We start from the raw sequence: 13,778 nt of genomic DNA on the forward strand, positions 1-13,778 counted from the left end.
ACATTGGGGGGTGAGGGCACGTATGGGAGTGGGGTGGGGGGGCAATGGTAAGATATGTACACATATAATACCTTAATTTAAAAAAAAGTAAGCAAAAAAAAATAATAATTTGATTGGCTGTAGCTAAAGCCTAGTTAGCTATTTGTGATGTTTCTAACTCTCTATCCCTCTCCCTTCCTCTCTGTAAAAAAAATCAATAAAATATATTTAAAAAAAGAAAAAAATGAACTTTTTCAATGACAGTTAATACCACTATTTCTGATAAAAGAATTTATTTTTTACTTCTCTCAGTAATGAAAACAAACATTTTTGGTTGGAGAAACATGTATTGATTTGCTTTTCATTTCACTCACTGAAAGATTCAGAGAGTGCCTTATTCTTGTGTGATTGAAATGAGTTTTAAAACACAAAGTTGACAACTCTTAACAAGATGAATGGGTTTCTGGGCTTCTTTTCTTTGAATAGCCCATTCTGAGTTGATCCATCCTGTCTTCCTGAGTGATTTGAAAGAAGTTAAGTCTTCTGACAGTGTGATTCTCTGGCAATGTTTTTGAATGAACTTGAAACTTTTTTTTCACTTAAATTTAGAGTTTTATTCTAGTGTTGTGTTTGAGTTATTTTGATCTTTGTGAAACTTTTGCTCCTACAATATCCCTCCTCCCCACCTTTTTTTTGAGAATATAAAAAACAACTTACGGTCTTAAAAAATTGTCTTGCACAACATGGCTGTTGAGGCAATGATACAACATGACTCAGGAAAACGCCGAAGGTTTCCTATGTGAAATGATTTGTGTTTAAGAACCTTTAATTTCCTTTTGGGTAAATGTCCTTTTCACTGGAGATGAAGTACCACTGGGTTTTGAGTTGACGGATACCTTACTAGAAAAAAGACATGTCAGATTCTGAAGGAAATCTTGGTCATTGGTAATGGGCTCCATGGGGGTTCTCTAAGAATCCCGACAGAATTTTCTCTATAAACAGCCAAATAGACTCTTTGGTAATATTTTTTTGAGGATATGGAGAGATTGTAAATAGGCAACCACGATATTTCCTCCACTCATATCTCTTCCCCAGGATAATTTATTCTGTTTTTAATGAGTGCCACTTTTTGTTTGTTTGTTTCTGTTTCCCTCTTAACAAATGTGGAAAGGTGCTGTGGAAAGAGTTTACAGTGTGTGCCAAGGAGACCGGTATTTGAACTCCCGGCTTTATCATTTATATGCAGTATAAACTCTTTGTTCTTCAGTTTCTTCATGTGTAAAATGGAAAGAACATAGCACTTTTCTTGTAGAGCTGCTGTTTGGATGAAATTGGGTGTCAAATATAAAGAATTCAGTGTTTCAGAGGCACATAAAATGCATATGATACCTATTAGCCAGTATCTTTCCACCTTCCTCAAGCCTTACCTGGTTCTGGATGGGAGAAGATAGATTAACATTTTAAAGCATACATTCAGCCTTGTGAGTGAGCCATCAAGGCTACATTTCTTTTTCCTCTGCCTGAAATTCTCTGTATAATCTTGTCCCCATCACCCCTACATAGAAAAGCTAAAGACTCCCCAAATCCCTGAGGCCTCAGCTTAAGTGCCTCTTTCTGTTTTATTTGACTAAGCAACATTAGGTTTTCCATTATGGACTCCCATAATGATCTATACTTTGGTGTATGCTCATCGTAATTATAACTAATTGTGCAGTCACTCCCCTATATCCCATTGCTCCATAGGGACTGTCCTAGTTGAGCAGTGTGTCAGCCATGCCCAGCATTTTATGAGCTAGGAAAAAATGTGTGCGCTAGTGTGCTGAAAAGAACAATGTCAAGTCCTCTACATTTCATTTGTCTGTGAAAAGGCTGTAAAGTGGTGTCCTTATAGATGCCTTCTACTAGCATCCCCTGCCTTCTTACCTCATCTCCTCCACCATCTCTTCTGGAGAAGTTTCTTTTTCCCCACCTGGGATAAGCAGATGGGTCTCTAACTGAAGCATGCTTCTGTTCTCACCAAAGAGAGGGCTTCCTAAAGCCTGTCTATCTTGGCATCTTTTCATCTCACCATTTCTCTATGAAATTCTTGCCAGGGCTCCATTTTTTCAGTTGCCAGTTTAACAGAAAATATATCAGGGCAAACAACAGGGAGTCGGAGGCCAAATTCTCTCCACATCCACCATATCTGTCTCCATGATCAGTTCTTTCCTACCTTAAAGAACATGTGGGCCACATGCATAGACATAGCCTGGATTCTTGGACAAGTCCATTTGCTCAGTTCTGCAAACACGCTCAGAGTGACTATGGTTTGCGGTCATGTGCAAGTCATTGATCTAGACTAGAGGCCCAGTGCATGAAATTTGTGTACAGGTAGGGTCCCTAGGCCTGGCCAGTGATCACGGCCTATCAGATTCCGTGCCGCCCGGCCTCCCTGCCTCCTCCTTCCCTGGCTCCCTCAGCACCCTTCCACTGGTCACCTGCCATGTTCTGTGCTGCCCCCCTGGTGGTCAACACATGTCATAGAGAATGGTAGAACTTCCGGTCGAACTCCCGAGGGGACACTTTGCATATTAGTCTTTTATACATAGATTTTTAGATGCTCTCATAGGCGTTTCCTCCTGACTATCAGAATTTGTAGCTAATTATTCTAGAGGCAGAAGAATTTAGAAGTGGATGAGTGACAAGGAGTGTGTGAAATCTTAACTATATGTTAAAATGCATAATGAATCAGTGATCATTGTGAAAATCCTAGTCAGTCTTGATAAGCCTGACAGAGACTTTCTTAAAATGTCTTACATTTTGTAGATTACACACTCACTTTCTAAAATCTTTGCTGTGTTCAAAACAATAGAAACATTTAGCAACCTCTGTCTTCTCACTGAGATTTAGGAAGGAACTAGTGTTCAGTTATTTCCTGAATTGTATAACTTTCAGTAGCATTGCCCATTAATGGTTACCATCAAGGCAGTGAGGAGGCTACATTTCAAAAACTATATATATATATATATATATATATATATATATATATATATATATATATAATAGAGGCCTGGTGCACAAATTTGTGCACGGATGGGGTCCTTCGGCCTAGCTGGTGATCAAGGCCTATTGGGGGCCAGCTGGCCAGCAGGGGGGGGTGCAGGCCATGGGAGGTTGGCTGTGGGAGCACACTGACCACCAGGGGGCAACTCCTGCATTGAGTGTCTATTCCCTGGTGGTCAGTGCGCGTCTTAGCAACTGGTTGACCAGTTGTTCCAGTTGTTTGGTCGTAAGGGTCACTTAGGCTTTTATATAGAGAGATTTTTTTCTATGATGTTCTTTTTTATTGTTCAGTAGGATGTCCCCACTCTGCAGTAAGGGAAGAGTAGAGGACTGACTAAATTGGGATGTGCTCAGACATGATCATTTTTATGCCATTTATTGGCTGCATGAACTTGCATAAGCTAATTTTCTATTCTTCAGTTTTCTAATCTGTAGAATGGGGATTATAGTAGTACCTAATCCATAGGGTTATTCTGGCAATTATAATTAATATATTAATATTTAGAATAGTTTCTAGTAACTATCATAGTTAATGTCATTGAATTATGAATATTTTTTCTTCCACAGAGGATTTGAGTAGCTGTGCGCTCACTTGGTATTGTCAGGCAAGTACTCACACAACTGCAAGGGGATTTCATGTCAATGTTCTAATTTATTCCAGCCACAGAATAACAAGTATTCTTTTAACGTAATTACAATTTGCACTCACATTTTTGAAGCTGCCTATCAAAATATTAAGTGATATCAATAAGAGAACTCAAGGATGATATTTAAAGTAACAGAACTTATTTTATCCGACACCTTTACAGTGCTCATGGTATGTCAAGCACTGTTGTGCTTTCAAATATTAACTCATTTAATTCTCAGAATGACACTGTGAAATAGGCATTATTATTATCCTCATTTTCCATATGAGGAAGCTATTTCTTAGAGAAACAGAATGGTCAGGAGGATGGACTCAATCATATGACCTGGGTCTGCAATACCAGCTTTGCCACAGACATGGGGAGGTCACTTGTCCATTCTAAGTGAGGAGAATGATATCAACAGTTTTGGGATGAGCCTTATTGAAATAATTTCTCTTTTAAAAAATTATCCTGATTTAGTGGGGAAACCAGAGCAAAGTAGCTAGGGAACCATGAGTCCATACACACAAATCCTCAGTGATAGTGCAATTTGCTGTCAGGATTCCGAGAGTAGGTATCACACACAGGGCAGCTGAAGAGTGCAAAGATGACTTAAAGCCTTACCTCTGTGTTGTACTTGCCACGAACTTTAATTCTGATAAATCACTTTTGAAAGAACTTCAGCAACCACGAAGGTGCCATATGTTAGCTATACTCAGTGACTCTGCTATTTACAAGTAGCTGGCCAGTGATATTCATACCTTAAATATAGCCTGGTCACAATAATTAAGGAGGATCTAAGGTTAGGACATATGGACACATTCTGTTGTCTGAATCTTATATTTTATTAATTGCAGTCTGTATTTCAAATCATAGACTCTATCAGGAGAAATAACTCAATGTAAAAAAAAATGAAAAAGAACTATAAACTCTGAACAGATAGTGGAGGCAGTTGATTCTGTAATCTAGGCGCCACCTCTTGAATGTTAATCTTGACTTTTTAGGAACAATATTATTCGATGCAATTGGGTATCTCTGATTAGTGTATGGTCACAGACTTTTCATTGAATTTTACCTATAAGGGCAGTTCAGATTTCAAGGTAAAGAGGCACAATTCAAGAATATATATTGCAAATAATATTTTACATTGATATGTTAACCTATTTGGTTTTATGGTAGGGAGAAACAGAAATAAGAGGAGAAGAAGGAAATGAATTTTGAGTTCTATAATGACACATATAAGCTACAATGGGGTCGCTGACTTCCTTGTGAGAGAACTGGGAAAGTTAATCAATAGCTAAGTTACTGCACAGTGGAGACAGAAATGCAGCTACCATTTCATGTCTTCTTCCTGATGAAAACCCCTGGCTGGGGTGACAGAAGCAAGCAGGCCGTGGCCAGCAGTTTGGAGTGGGCTCCGTGAGGCTTATAGTTATATGCTCAGGAACCTTTGGAATAAAACTAGTGAACCTTTTAAGTGTTCGAGGTAATAGTGACCACAACTAATATCATTTACTCAATCCTTACTCTGTGAAATCTTTACTGTGTGTCGGGAATTTTGTTAGGTATGCACTATTTCATTTAATCGGCACAGAAAACATATAAATCAGGTGCTTTTTAAACTGCCCAATCTGAAGATGAGGAAACTATACTTAGAACTTTTAAACTACTAATCATAGCTATTTTTTTTTTTTTTTAGAATATGTGTTTATTGGTTTTAGAGAGAGAGGAAGGGAAAGGGATGGAGAGATAGAAACAGCCATCGGCTGCCTCCTGCACGTCCCACACTGGGGATTGAGCCTGTAACCTGGGCATGTGCCCTGACCGGGAATTGAACCAGTGACATCTTGGTTCATGGGTCCACACTCAACCACTGAGCCACACCAGCCTGGCTAATCGTAGTTATTTTAAATTTATTACTTGATAATCTCAACATTGAAGTCTTTTCTGAATCAGACTCATTTGATTGCTGTATCTCAGTGGGTTCTTCTTTCCTTATTTTTTGTGTTTGTAATTTTTTTTATTGAATTCTGGACATCAAGGACAGAACAGTACAGACAGTACAATAGATAAATAACACTTTTGCATAGAAATGTGTGTCTCTTCCCCTAGGTTGTTAATATGGAGACTCGAGTCAATTAGTTGTGACTTAGGTGATGTGGCCCTTTGTTGTTACTATGATAAACATCAGGGTATCACCAGCCTTCACATTCTGCTGCAAATACTTTAGGGTAGAAACCGGCTTGCTAGAGTGTTTTTCTTCATGCTCCTTATCCGCTTAGCTTTTAGCCTGCCCAGTTGCTCTTGCACATGACAGGGGGCCTTCTCATGTCCTTGCTCTCTCCATGGTAGACTGCTAATATTTATTACTTGGTGTTTGTGCTCCTGGTTTTAGGTTGCAGGGGGATTTTCTCTTATTTTGGTCTAGCTTCAAATTTAGGCAAACTTTATCTCAAGATTGGGATTTTTTTTTTAATTTAAAAAAATATTTTTATTGATTTTTAGAGAGGAAGGGAGAGGGAGAGATAGAAACATTGATGAGAAAGAAACATCCATAGGCTGCCTCCTGCATACCCCCTACTGGGAATCAGCTTGCAACCTGGGCGTGTATCCTGGACCTAGAATTGAACAGGTGACCTCTTGGTGCATGGGACAAGGCTCAACCAACGGAGCCACACGGGCCCGGCAGGTTGAGATTTTCTTAATGAACCTACTTAGTTTCCCATGAAAGCGAAATTCTACTGTGGATCTTATTTTTTTAGTTTATTTTGTTAATCCTCACACTAGGATATTTTTTTTCCATTGATTTTCAGAGAGACTAGAAGGGAGGGAGAAGAATGGGGGTGGGGGAGAGAAACATCAATGTTAGAGAAACACATTGATTGGTTGCCTGCAACCTAGGTATGTGCCCTTGACTGGAAATTGAACCCATGATCCTTTGGTGTGTGGTCCCATGCTCTAACCACTGAGATCCTGGCCAGGTCTACTGTGGATCTTTGTAGGTCTTGTGTGGGAAAGTCTCCTATTACACCCCTAATGGGAGGAGACCTATACTGCTCCTGTCCCAGGGTAGTTTCCTATTCGGACTTCAGGCAGAGAGGTTATGTTTACCTTTCCTACCTTTATCTTCAAGTGTGCCCTGAAGTGGCGGTTTGTGCTGCAACTTCCAAGCAGTTAAGGCTTTTGTTCCATGGAGCAGAAGGTTTTGAATGGGGTTTCTACCTTTTCTGTAATGGCAATGCCTCCTCTTCCAAGACTGTGCAACCAGGAGGGGCGTTCTCCTGTTTCCCTGCATGCCCTCATCCTTCTTTGTACACAGAAGAGATCTGTGGAGAAGAGCCTGCGAAGTATGAATGCCCCTGGTGTTTGCGACTCCGGGGCTTCTATACTCTTATGCTAGCCCATACTTGGACTTCATATATAATAAACAAATTTTTAATAACTTGTATGGCACTTCCCATGCCCTGTTATTGCGTGTCAGTGTGAGTGTCTTCTGCGCATGTAGACACCTGTCTTTCTTTGGATTCTAAACTAATTGGTTGCTCTGAGACCTCAGTTCTCTGTTGGGTTCAAGAAAAGTTACGATTTTATAGTTTATCTGGAATTTTCTTGTTATTAGTGTGGAAGCAATGCTCTTTCCAACTTCCCACATCCGAGGCACAAGTGAAATTCCTAGTTTATAGGTCGACACTCAACCACTGAACCACCCCGACCAGGCTCCCAGTTAATTCGTAAATATATACATAGTTGTCTTATCAGTGGTCGGCAAACTGTGGCTCGCGAGCCACATGCGGCTCGCGAGCCGCAGTTTGCTGCTCTGTTGACTAATGAGTTTGCCGACCACTGTCTTAGGTTATTACACATGAAAATGAGCAAAAGACTTAAGAGTAAGTGGTACAGTAATTACATTATTTACTAACTACTCTCAGAAGAAACAAGTGAAAGTATGGGGGAAACAGGAAGAGGAAAGAGAAGAAGCCCAGATAGGATACAGTTTTGGTGACAACACAGAATGCTTGTTCATTAGGTCAACTCTACAGCATAAATTATATTTCAGAGCCTATCCTGACTTGAGGCAAAGGAGCTGAGTTTCTGTAGAACAGTAACTGTGAGCACTAGCTGCAGGCTCCCGTGGGTGGAACCCAGACCAGCAGGAACTTCTGTTTTCCGTAAGAGTTCATTTGCTCTAGTGCCCAAAGGCATGCCACTGAGGAGGGCCGGTGTGAGCCATTTGCAGCAATGTGTGCAGAAGCTGAGAAATGAACAGCTGCTACGTTATTATTCTGCTTTATCAATACAAAAGATTTCTTACCTTGAACACTATTTTATTTTTGTTTTGGTTACTTATTGATGTTATATCTCTTATGTCTTTTATTTTCAACTTTAATGTGAATGTGCTTGTTTCAGTTATCTTGTAACAAACACCTGACTGCTGTTCATTTCTTCCACTTTTATAATCTTTATTCATAGTGAGTTTAAAATATTTACATTAATTGTGATAATGAATACATCTTAATTCAATTCTACCATCTGAATTTCATATTTCTGTTACCATCCTTTTTTGTATCTTTCCTTCTCCTTTTTGGGTTTCTTTTGGGCCCTATAGGTTATATTTCTATTTTTAGTGAATTTTTAAATTATTAAAATGTAGTGAGCCATTTTTTTCTGCCAAATTGAGATTTTTAATAGGTTCATCCTCTTCCCAAGCACAAGGACCTAAATTATTAAGTACTTATATAACCTAACTGTGTTCTAAGCACTACCTTACAGTTCAGAGATAAAATTATCATGAAACATACATTTTCATGGACATAGCAAGGTGTAGTTATTTGTTATTTACTTATTAAATTAGTGATGTGTTTTATCTATTTCTGTGCACACTGATGTTAGTCTATGCCTTTCCTATAGATTAACTATATAAAATTAAACACATGCTTTACTCATTAATTTATTGATATTCTTTGAGTGATAAACTCAACATTTGTGTGTCTGAAAAATGTCTTGATTTTTTAAACTCTTGAAAGATAGTTTATTTAATCCATATATATAAAAGCCTAAGCAACCGTTATGACCAAATGACCAGAATGACCAGAATGACCAGAACGACTGTAACGACTGGAACAAATGGTCGACCAATTGCTATGACGTGCACTGACCACCAGGGGGCAGGTGCTCAACACAGGCCCTGATGATCAGCCAGGCCTAGGGACCCCACCCGAGCACAAATTTCATGCACCGGGCCTCTAGTTGGATATAAAATCCTAGATTGAATTATTTTGCTTCTAAACTTTGAAGATATTGCTTCATTATTTTTTGACACCTATTGTGTCAGTGAAAAAAAGTCCTCTGCTGGTTTGCTGTCTTTGTAGGTAATATATCTTTTCTTTCTAATGCATTTAAATACATTCTCTTCTCTGTATTACTTATGTGATGTAGTCTCACTATCAAGTGCTCTAGGTTTGGGTTTATTTATTTATCTTCTTAGTGCAGTTTCATAACTTAGATCTCAAAAGTTATCTCCATTTATGTTTCTGCTCTGTCATTCCCTTCATTCTCTTCCTCCAGAACTCCCATTAGTCATTTGAAGCCTCTCTGAAAACTGTTTTATGTCTCATACGGTTTTCATATATTTAAAAAAAAAATCATTTTGATGTAGTCCCATTTGTTTATTTTCTCTTTGGCTTCTATTGCCCTAGGAGCAGTATCAGTGAAGAAGTTCCTTTGGCATATGTCTGAGATTTTTCTGCCTGTGGATTCCTCTAGTATTTTTATGGTTTCCCGTCTTATGTTTAAGTCCTTTATCCATTTTGAGTTTATTTTTGTGTATGGTGTAAGTTGGTGATCTAGCTTCATTTTTTTGCATGTGTCTGTCCAATTTTCTCAACACCATTTGTTGAAGAGACTGTCTTGACTCCATTGTATGTTCATGCCTACTTTGTCAAATATTAATTGAGCATAGTGATTTGGGTCAATTTCTGGGTTCTCTATTCTATTCCATTGATCTATATGTCTGTTCTTGTGCCAGTACCAGGCTGTTTTAAGAACAGTGGCTTTGTAATACAGCTTGATATCTGGTGTTGAGATCCCACCTACTTTGTTCTTCTTTCTCAGGATTGCTGCAGCTATTCGGGGTCTTTTTTTATTCCAGATAAATTTTTGGAAAGTTCGTTCTAGGCCTGTGAAATATGTCGTTGGTATTTTAATGGGAAGTGCATTGAATGTATAGATTGCTTTGGGTAGTATGGACATTTTGATTCTACCAGTCCATAAACATGGTATGTTCTTCCATCTGTTTATGTCTTCCTCTATCTCTTTTTTCAGTGTCGTGTAGTTTTCCACATATAGGTCTTTTACCTCCTTAGTTAAGTTTATTCCTAGGTATCTTAATTTTTTTTTGTGCGATGGTAAATGGGATTGCTTTTTTAGTCTCTCTTTCTGTAAGATCATTATTGGTATATAGAAATGCCATAGATTTCTTGGCGTTAATTTTGTATCCTGCTACATTGCCGAATTCATTTATTAAGTCTAGTAATTTTTTGATGGAGTCTTTAGGGTTTTCTATGTACAGTATCATGCCATCTGCGAATAAGGGCAGTTTTACTTCTTCTTTTCCAATTTGGATGCCTTTTATTTCTTCTTCTTGTCTGATCGCAATGGCTAGTACTTCCAGCACTATATTGAACAGGAGTGGTGAGACTGGGCATCCCTGTCTTGTTCCTGTTCTTAGGGGAAATGGTTTTAGTTTTTGCCCATTGAGTATGATGTTGGCTGTGGGTTTGTCATATATGGCTTTTATTATGTTCAGGTATGATCCTTCTATTCCCACCTTGCTGAGAGTTTTTATCAAGAAAGGGTGTTGGATTTTGTCAAATGCTTTTTCTGCATCAATTGATATGACTATGTGGTTTTTATCTCTCAATTTGTTTATGTGATGTATCGTGTTTATTGATTTGCGAATATTGTACCATCCGTGCATCCCCGGGATAAATCCTACTTGGTCATGGTGTATGATCTTTCTGATGTACTGCTGGATTCGATTTGCTAGAATTTTGTTGAGGATTTTGGCATCTATATTCATGAGGGATATTGGCCTGTAATTTTCTTTCATTGTGTTATCTTTATCTGGTTTTGGTATTAGGGTGATACTGGCTTCTTAGAAGGAGCTTGGAAGTGTTCCTTCCTCTTGAATTTTCTGGAATAGTCTGATGAGGATAGGTTTTAGTTCTTCCTTGAATGTTTGGTAAAACTCCCCTGTGAAGCCTTCTGGCCCCGGGCTTTTGTTTGCTGGGAGCTTTTTGATGACTGCTTCAATTTCTTCCATAGTTATTGGCCTATTGAGATTTTTAGAATCTTCCTGAGTGAGTTTTGGAAGGTTGTATTTTTCTAGGAATGTGTCCATTTCCTCCAGGTTGTGTAGTTTGTTAGAATAAAGTTGTTCATAGTATTTTTTAACAATCCTTTGTATTTCTGTGGGGTCTGTTGTTATTTCACCTCTTTCATTTCTGATTTTTTTTATTTGGGTCCTCTCTCTTTGCTTCTTGATGAGCCTGGCTAGAGGTTCATCAATCTTTTTTATCCTTTTGAAGAACCAGCTCTTGGTTTTGATGATCTTTTGTATTGTTTGTTTTGGTCTCTATGTCATTCATTTCTGCTCTGATCTTTATTATGTCCTTCTTTCTGCTCACTGTGGGCTTTTCTTGTTACTCTCTTTCTAATTCTTTGAGTTGTTGAGTTAGATCATTTATTAGCATTTTTTCTTGTTTTTTGAGGTAGGCCTGTAGAGCTATAAACTTCCTTCTCAGGACTGCTTTCATTGTGTCCCATAGCAATTGCATTGTTGTGTTTTTATTGTCATTAGTCTCCAGCATGTTTTTAATTTCTTCTTTGATCTCATTGCTCACCCAATCATTGTTTAATAGCATGCTATTCAGCTTCCAAGTGTTTGAATTTTTTGGAATGTTTTTATTATAGTTTATTTCTAATATTATGCCATTGTGGTCTGAGAAAATGCTTGATATGATTTCAATCTTTTTAAATTTGGGGAGACTTTGCTTGTGACCCAGTATGTGGTCTATTTTTGAAAATGTCCCATGTGCACTTGAGAAGAACGTATATTCCATGGCTTTGGGGTGAAATGCTCTGAAGATGTCAATTAGGTCCATTTGATCTAGTGCATCATTTAGAATTGCTGTTTCTTTGCTGATTTTTTGTCTAGAGGACTTATCCAGTGATGTCAGTGGTATATTAAAGTCTCCTACTATGATTGTATTGTTGTCAATCTCTCCCTTGATGTCTTCCAGGAGTTTTTTTATGTATTTGGGTGCTCCTGCATTGGGTGCATATACGTTTACCAGAGTTATATCTTCTTGTTGAATTGCTCCCTTTAGTATTACGTAGTGGCCTTCCTTATCTCTTGTTATGGCCTTTACTTTAAGGTCTATTTTATCAGATATAAGTATCGCAACCCCAGCTTTTTTCTCATTTCCATTTGCTTGAAAAATGTTTTTCCATCCTTTCACTCTCAGTCTGTGTGAATCCTTTGCTCTGAGGTGGGTCTCTTGTAGACAGCAGATATATGGGTCATGTTTTCTTATCCATTCAGCTACCCTATGTCTTTGTGTTTTGTTCAGAGTGAATAGTCCATATTATGTTCTAATTCACTAATTCCTTTGGGTGTTTGTTGGATTTAGTTTAATAATTTTGGATATCAGTAATCTGTTGCTTATAATTCATCCCTTCTCCCTAAAACAAACTTTATGATTAAAACAATCATTTGCTTCTTTATAATTCTTCAATTTGACCTGGGCTTCACTGGGTGGTTCTTCTACAGATCTTACCTGGGCTAAATGAATGCAGATACAGTCAGCTCACCTGGGAAGTACGCTGCAAGATTGCCTCGTTTACTTGACTGCTACTTGACTGTATTGGCTAAGATGCAATGTTACTCATCTATGTAGCCTCTCATCCTCTAGTACAGTGGTCGGCAAACTGCGGCTCGTGAGCCGCATGCGGCTCATGAGCCACGGTTTGCCGCTCTGTTGACTAATGAGTTTGCCGACCACTGCTCTAGTAGATTATGTTTGGCTTGTTCATATAATGAGAAAAACATTCCAAGAAGTTGAAAACAGAATTTTCTATAAAAGACATTCTCAACTTCTTTCTTGACAATAGAAATTTGGGATCCCAGAGGCTTTTTAATTTTTTATTTTGAACTGTTTCTGCTCCCTATAGTTGAGCCTGTTATTATTCCCTTTAAAAGATTGTGTAGTGTTTATGAAACTAATTGAGATTTCTCCCTTGCCCCCAAAGCCACATTCATAATTCTTTTGAACTGATCTCTATTTTGAGCCATATGTGAGGTTGTTGTGAGACAATACCTTTAAGGTTTTTAGAAACTATTTGTGTAGCCATGAGAATTTACTGGAAACTCCCATAATGCTCTCTGTGTTCTTAGCTAAAGGCCTTATAGCCACACACTTGATTTTGTTACAGAATTTGCCAGGCAACCGAAAAATACACAGGAGTACCTGGGGATACAGGAAAAACCCATTTATTTCCAGATGTACTAGTACTGAGACTCAGGGGAGCCTGTTTCCAAATCCTGAGCAAACCAATGTGGAAGAAGCTTTCTCTTTATACCCTTTGGTTTCTTTGTCCCCCAAATAAGGATCAGACTTCCAGACCTTTCCCAGGCTTTGTAAAAAGCCCCGTGTGTTGTGATGGGGACGTGAGACCACACGTAAAGGCCTGGCCTGGCACCAGCGCTGATAACCCCCTCCGGGGGTTGTGTATGGTTCATGGTTTATGGCCTCTGTAATATGGGAGTACTTAGGTAAACAGGTCTTGCAAGGCCAGATAATTAAGGAGGGGGCAGTGACTAGACCAGCTGTGGGCAAACTATGGCCCGTGGGCCGGATCCGGCCTGTTCGGCTGTTCTATCCGGCCCGCGGAGCTGAAAGAGTGGAGGGTTCTCTTGCTCTCCCCTCCGCTCCTTCACCAGCAGCAGTGTTAACATGGCAACGTTGGGAAACACGGCCGCAGCTCCTTCTTCTGAGTGGGCGGATTTATATCTGCCCATTCAGTAGAAGGAACAACCTCTCAGTCTTCCAGAGGCTCCTTGTAATGCCCGCG

Source organism: Plecotus auritus (assembly GCF_963455305.1).
Source record: "Plecotus auritus genome assembly, chromosome: 4".
NCBI classification, from domain to species: Eukaryota; Metazoa; Chordata; class Mammalia; order Chiroptera; family Vespertilionidae; genus Plecotus; species Plecotus auritus.